Source organism: Phocoena phocoena, chromosome 18 (genome assembly GCF_963924675.1).
Source record: "Phocoena phocoena chromosome 18, mPhoPho1.1, whole genome shotgun sequence".
NCBI lineage: Eukaryota > Metazoa > Chordata > Mammalia > Artiodactyla > Phocoenidae > Phocoena > Phocoena phocoena.
In genome coordinates, this window is record NC_089236.1 from 9,038,693 (window position 1) to 9,046,901 (window position 8,209).

The window sequence follows — 8,209 nt, forward strand, 5'->3', positions numbered from 1 at the left end:
TGGATTTTTAAGAAAAATCATCATGAAAATGGCAGATACCTTCTTTATTCCCAGATCAATTAAAAAATGACTATTGCTATTGCTCTTACCCTTGCTCTTTAATCCAGTGAATGCTTTGTTCTTTTTTTCCTTTCATTGAAAGGATCTTAAATATTTTTACTGCAGTCTTTATTAGTTTCATCTTGTGAACATTTATTTACATCTGGTAGTATCAGAGGGAAGAATGATGATTTCATTGTTTTTTTTTTTTTCCTTTCTAGAATTGTTAGTATGGTTTTTAAAATTACTGATGTTTCTTTTAATTAATGATCCTTTTCTTTGAACTTATTCAGTGGTTGTGTAAACTGTTTAGTATTAGAATATTTTGTGTTTTACTTTCATTCCAGACCCCAAAATATAAATATTTATAACAACATGCATATAATGATATTTGAAATTAATATATACATATATACTATATACATTTATATGCTATGTATAAATGGATTCTGACACAGGTCAGTTTTATGTAAATAATTTTTTAAGTTATCATTTTCTCATTTTCAGTGTATCTGCTCTACCATAATGTATATTGAAATTCCACAAAGATGAATGTCAAAAAATTTCTTTGACACTATTTTACCTCAGAGGAGCAACTATATATTAATGTATCTTTTCCCTTTGACTTCAGATAACAATTGAATATCCTATTTCTTTCCTGTAACCTTCCTTTCTTCTTCTGCATTGCTCCCCTTCATCTCTCTCTTTCTCCTTTCCCTTTTTCTCTTACCTAGTAATTTGGTGTTCATTCCTGTTATTCTCCAGAAAGTTCTTAAAGACATCAACTTACCAAGTCCAAGGGAGTATTTGCTGAGGTTATTTTGTACCAGTGATGTGTATTTCTGAAGTAACTAACCCTATATACCACCTCTTAATCTTCATTTTTTTCTAGTTTAAAAAAAACCTATTTTTCTATCTTTCTTGACCCTCTTTTCTTTCCTGATTCCCTTTTCCCCCATCAATATAGATATTTCTCAAAGTTCAAAGTTCAGTCTTGGTATCTCAGCTCACCCTACACATTTTTTTTACTGATATTGTAAGCCCACAAAACATGAGCTACACATGGTGCTAAAATATTTTCTGTCGTTGACTTTTCTCTAGAACTTCAGCGCTACATCTCCAGTTGCCTTGTATTCCAAACTTAATTTTTCCAAAGGCTTGATTTGATCTCTCTCTGGTTTTCCCTATCTATGCTATAATGAGGGCATATATTGTATGTGTTTTGCTTATTACCATTGTATTCCTAGTGCCTAGAGTGCTATATCACACCAAGTAAAATCTCGGTAAATATTTAAGTAATTGACTTTCCAGGAACAAAGGCTTTGAATCTTGTAATCATCTTCTACTTCTCTCAAATAATCATTCATGGTCTTTGCATCAGTTTTCTTATTTTCCAGTCATTGCCTGCAGTCCGCACCTTATTAGTTCTTACCTGGAACTTTGTAGCAATTTCCTAACTGGTTTTAGTGTATTTGATTTCTCCTCTGTCTAGTCTGTACTTCCTGTTGGATTCACCATCTCTTAAAATAGTTCTGGTCATTGATTCAGCAAGTATTTCCTGAGCACCTACTTTGTTCTAGGCTCTGTAAGGATGCCTAAAATGATATATACTCTCTTTGTCTTAAGGAGCTTACAGTCTAGTAGGAGAAACAGACATAGAAATAAGTTTACTAAATATGATGTGATAAATGCTAATTATGATATGTTCAGAGTTTGCCTAGCTGTAGGGAAAGGAGCCTAGCTCTGCCTGGAGAGGTCAGGGGAAGTTTAAACATAGACTTGAGAATTTAATGTACATGGAGTTTGCTTGGTAGAGAGAGGCCAGTTAAGTATATCTTACTCTAAGGAAACAGCCTGTGAATATTCACAGATGTATTTCAAACCTCTGCTTACAATACTATTGCTTATAAAACTGAAGTAGAAACTGAGTAACCTGCTTCTCTGTTGGCTCTGTCTTTTCCTTCTTAGCTCTCTTTACTTCCTTCCACTTTTTCCTTCTGTCATGGTTTTAGACCAGTAACAAATTCTGAACTTTCTTCTCTAAGATTTATACAGATTGTTTTCTCTGTCCTTTTGTTCTGTATATTATTAATATTTCATCCCCATCTACGTATGGAAATGGGTTTTCTTTCAGTCTTTTTTTTTCCAAGCTCGTTTTTTGTTATTTCTGTTGATAACTTCAGAATTCGTTGTGATTTAATTATTTAGGGGGAAAGTCTATTTCCTTTGTAGATTTTGAGATCTATCTTACCTCATTTTGCCCTCTAGTCACTGCTAAAAAGTCATGCAAGTAATAGGCACTTGATAAAATTTTGACTATATGGATCAGTGTATTCTACGAAGGCAGCATGTCTACATTATTTAGCTGCGGTCTGTGGTCACAATCGTATATCTGTTGTTATGGAAGATGAACAACTTTTGCTTCTGTTGAGGTAAGGCAGAGAGACATCCTTCTATTCCAGGTTCTGTGGAAAACTGGGAATCCTGTCATGTTTATATTTACCTTCCTGTGGAATGATTTGTTGCATTTGCTGAATATTTTCTTTGGTTGAAGGAACACAGACAGCTGTGGGCTTGATTCTTGCTTTTCCTAATCTGAGGTCATGAAGTTGTTCTCCTGCATTATATTCTAAAAGCTTTTACATTTGCTTCAACATTTAGGTCATTAATCGACCTGGAATTCGTTTTGTATATGGTGTGAGATAATGGGTACAATGTCAGTTTTTTTCCCATAGAGATATGAAAGTGTCTCAGAACTTAAAAAATTTTAAACAACTTAATTGAGGAGTAATTTACATACCATAAAATTTACTGAGATTTGCAACCATCACCATAATTGAATTTTAGAACATTTTTATCAGTCCAGTAATATCTCTCATGCCAATTTATAATTAATCTGTCACTGGATTCTTTTTAAGCTTTCATCTTGAGCTCTCTGCAGTATCCAGTACTTTTGGCCACTTCCTTTCTTGAAACGTGGTGTGCTCCTTCCTTTCTGACAGGGCTTCCTTCTGGGTCCTCCGCCCACCTCTTTTTTTTTTTTTTTTTTTGCGGTACGCAGGCCTCTCACTGTTGTGGCCTTTCCTGTTGCGGAGCACAGGCTCTGGATGCGCAGGCTCAGCGGCCATGGCTCACAGGCCCAGCCGCTCCGCAGCATGTGGGATCTTCCCGGACCGGGGCACGAACCCATGTCCCCTGCATCAGCAGGCAGACTCTCAACCACTGCGCCACCAGGGAAGCCCCAGCCTCTTTGATCATTCTCAGATTGTTTTGCAAGCTCTTTTTCCTCTTCCCATTTCAAAGATGGGTCTTCTCTCATCTCTTCCTTGGCCTATCACTCCTGTCACTTTATAAAAACATTCCTGAATGCTGTCATGTGCCCCTGGTTTTATCTATCAGCAAGGATTTCCAAATCTGTCTCTAGCTCAGACATTTCTCTAGAGATCTAATTGCCCACTGGCCATTTCTTTCTTTCTTTTCTTTTCTTTTCCTTCTTCTTCCTCCTCTCCCCACTCCTCCTTTCTTCATTTTTTCCCCTCTCCTCTTTCTTCAGCTTTATTGAAGTAAAATTGATACACAGAAAAACCTGCACATAGTTAATGTATGCAACTTGAACATACACATAATTTGGACATGCAGCCATATGCATAATATGTATACGCCTATGGTACTGTTACCACAGTCAAGGTAATAAACACAGCCATCACTTCTAAAAGTTTCCTTGTGTCCTTTGCCTTTTTTGGGGGGTGGGGAAGGGGTAAGAAGACTTAACATGAGATCTACCCTCTTAACAAATTTTTAAGTGCATAATACCGTCTTGTTAACTATAGGTGCTGTGTTGTACAGCACATCTCTAGATCTGAATCATCTTGCATAACTGTAACTTTATATGTGTTGAATAACAACTCCCCATTTCCCCCTCTTCGCATCCCCTGGCAACCACTATTCTATTTTCTGCTTGTATAAGTTTGCCTATTTTAGATACTTCATGTAAATGGAATCATGCAGTATTTGTCCTGTGTCTGACTTAATTCACTCAGCATGTCTTCCAGGTCTATCCATGTTGTTGCAAATAGTAGGATTTTCTTTGTTTTTAAAGGCTGAATAATATTCTATTGTATGTATACACCACTTTTTCTTTATTCATTCATCTGTTGAACATTTAGGTTGTTTCCATATTTTGGCTATTGTGAATAATGCTGCAGTGAACACCGGTGTGTAGTTATCTCTTAGAGATCCTGATTTCTATTCTTTTGGATATATAACCAGGATTAGGATTGGTGGATCATATAATAGTTCTATTTTTAATTTTTCAAGGAACCTCCATACTGTTTTTCCATGGTGGTTGCATCATTTTACATTCCCACCATCAATGTACAAGGGTTTCCATTTCTCCACATCCTTGCCAAAACTTTTTAATCTTTTGTTCGTGGTTTTTTTTGGCTATCCTAACAGGTGTGAAGTGATACCTCATTGTGGTTTTGATTTGCATTTCTCAGTGGTGAAAAATGGAAAAATTTTCGTCTTAGATCAGGAACAGGACAAGGATATCCACTCTTGCCACTTCTATTCACTATAGTACTAGCAGCCCTAGCCAGAGCAAATAGGCAAGAAAAAGAAATAGTCATCCCTCGGTATCCGTCAGGGATTGGTTCCAGGATCCCCCTTGGATGCTAAAATCCAAGGATGCTTAATTCCCTTGTATAAAATGGTGTAGTATTTGCATATAACCAGATTTTCCCATATGTTTTAAATCATCCCTAGATTACTTATAATACCTAATACAGCATAAATTCAACATAAATAGTTGCCTGTATGTGGCAAATTCAAATTTTGCCATTTGGAACTTTCTGGAATGTTTTTGGGAATATTTTAAATCTGCGGTTGGTTGACTGTGAGGATGTGGAACTCGTGTATGAAGGGCTAACTGTAAAGGGCATGCATGTTGGAAAGGAGGAAGTAAAATTTGATCTGTTTGCAGATGACATGATCTTATATGTAGAAAATTCTAAAGACCCTATTACAACTCTTAGAACTAATAAACAAATTCAGTAAAGTTGCAGAATACAAAATGAACAAATCAGTTATATTTCTATGTACTAACAATGAATTATATGAAAAAAAATTTTACAAAGCAATCCCTTCATAATAGCATCAAAAAGAACAAATTACTTAGAAATTAACGAGGTAAAAGACTTACATACTGGAAACTACAGTGCATTGGGGAAAGAAATAAAAGAAGACAGATAAATAGAAAGACATCCAGTGTTTATGGATTGGAAGACTTAATATTGTTAAAATATTAAGCAATATTTAGAACTTCTAATTTTGTTTTCTCCTTTTCTCACTGATGTGCCATGCCACTGTATTCATATATTACATTTCACGTCGTGTGGGTCTATTTCTGGGCTAATATTTCTCATTGATCTTTTTCTGTTCCAATACCACACCATCTAAATTACTTTAGCTTTCTAAAGGGATTTGATATCTGGTAGAAAAGTCCATTCACTGTGTTTTTCTTAAGTATTCAATATCTTGATATTCTTGGCCTTTTGAATTTACATGTCATGTAAATTTAAGAGTTTAAAAAATTAAACTTGTCATCTTTCTTTAAATATCAAAACCTGGGCTTGATTGGGACTGTAGTGACTCCATAATCAGTGTGGGAAGATTTGCTATCTTTATAATATTTGAGACTTCTGTGAACAAGATATCTCTTTATTTATTTAAATTTTCTTTAACTTCTACCAATAAAGCTTTATGATTTTTCTCTGTAAAACACATCTTTCGTTAGATTAATTCCTGGGTAGTTTATGCATTTCAATGTGAATTGTATTTTTAAAGTTTTTGGTTGCTATTATATAAATATAATTGTTTTGCATTTAAAACCTTTTTATTTTGAAATAATTATGGACATAAAGTTGCAAAAATACTACCTAGAGTCTTGTGAACCCTTCATCCATCTTCTGCCAGTGGTGACATCTTATGTAACTTGTAGCACAATATCAAATTAGGAAATTAACATTAGCATGGTGTTGTTGATTAGATTACAGACCTTAGTTTTCTCACTTTTTTGCATGCTTGCTCGCTCTTGCTCTTGCTTTCGCTCTTGCTCTCGCTCTCGCTATTTCTCTCTCCCTGTATGTGTATGTGTACTTCTGTGTAGTTTGATCCCATGTATAGATTCATTTCACCACCACTACAGTCAACATACAGAACTGTAAAGGAATTCCCTTGTGCTACTTGTCATGCTCATCCATGCTCCCTGGCAACCACTAATCTGTCCTCAATGTCCATAGTTTTGTCGTTTTTGAGGATGTTAAATAAATGGGAGCGTAACAGTATATAACCTTTTGCGATTGGCTCTTTCAGTAATAAGTTATTGCATTTATCAGTAAAACAGGTTTTTTTTAAATTGCCAAGTAGGATTTCATTATGCAGATCTATCAGAGTTTGTTTAACCATTCATCCATTGATGGGCATTTTGATTACTTCTAGTTTTAAGGTATATGAGCAAAGCTGCTATAAACATTCTTGTACAGATTTGTTTGAATAGAAGCTTTCATTTCTCTGGTATAAATGCCCAAGAGTGCATTTTCTGGTTTGTATGGTAAATACATGTTTAGTTTTATGAAAAACTACCAGACTGTTTTTAAGTATGGCTGTACTATTTTACATTTCTACCAGCAATGTGTGATAGATTCATTTTGTTTGCTTTCTTGCCTATGTTTGATATTATCACTAGTTTTTATTTTAGCCATTCTAATAGTATATAGTGATATTTCATTGTGGTTTTAATTCGCATTTCCCTAATGATTAATGATGTTGAATATCTTTTCATGTGCTTATTTGCTATCTGTATATCCTGTTCAGATGTCTGTTCATGTCTTTTGCCCATCCTGTAATTGGGTTGTTTGGTTTTTTATAGTATCCTTTTGAGAGTTCTAGATATAAGTCCTTTGTCATATATGTATTTTCAATATTTTTTCCCATTCTGTAGCTTATCTTTTCATTCTCAACAGTTTTTCACAGAGTAAAAGATTTTAATTTTTGAAGTCCAATATATCAATTTTTAATTTTATGGATTTTGCTTTTGGTGTCATTTCTAAGAACTCTTTGCCTGGCTTCAGTACTGAAGATTTTCTTCTCTGTTTTTTGCTAAAAGTTTTTTGTTTGCTTTACAGTTTATATTTAACTTCATGATCTATTTAAAATTTTTGTATAAAAGTATGAGGGGGCTTCCCTGGTGGTGCAGTGGTTGAGAGTCCGCCTGCTGATGCAGGGGACGCGGGTTCGTGCCCTGGTCCGGGAAGATCCCACATGCCGTGGAGCAGCTGGGCCCGTGAGCCATGGTCACTGAGCCTGCGCGTCCGGAGCCTGTGCTCCGCAACGGGAGAGGCCACAACAGTGAGAGGCCCACACACCGCAAAAAAAAAAAAAAAAAAAAAAAAGTATGAGGTATTTAGGTCGTTTTTTTATTTTGTTATTTTAGTCTTTACATTCAGTTGCTCCAGCATTATATGTGGAAAAGTTTGTTATTGCTCCATTCAGTTGTTTTTGTATCTTTGTAAAAAAAAAAAAAAATCAGTTGGACGTGCTTGTGTGGATCTCTTTCTGGGTTGTCTGTTCTGTTCCATTGATCTGTGTGTCTGTTCTTCTGCCAAATTCACATTGTCTTGTTTACTCTGGCTATATAGGAAATTTTAAAGTTTAGTGGAATGAGTTCCTCTCACTTCATTCTAAAATTAGCTCACCTCTTCTGGTTCCTTTGTCTTTCTAGGTAAACTTTAGAATAAGCTTGTCTCTATGAAAAATCTTGCGGGGATGTTGTTAGAATCCGTAAATCCATAGATCAGTTTGGGAAAGAATCTTGAGTCTTTTGGTCCATGAACATAGTATATCTCTCTATTCATTTAGATCTTCTGTGGTTTTTTTTCATCAGTGATTTGTAATTTTCAGCATACCAGTCCTGTATATGTTTTTTTTTTTTTTCTGTATATGTTTTGTTAGGTTTGCACTAAAACGTTCTATTAATGAGAGGGTAGTGATTGAAAGTAGTATTGTGCTTTTAACTTTGGTTTCTGTTTCTTGGGAGTATATAGAAATAAAATTGATTTTTTATGTTGATCTTTCTATCCTGTAATCTTTTTAAAAAAAATTTATTTATTTT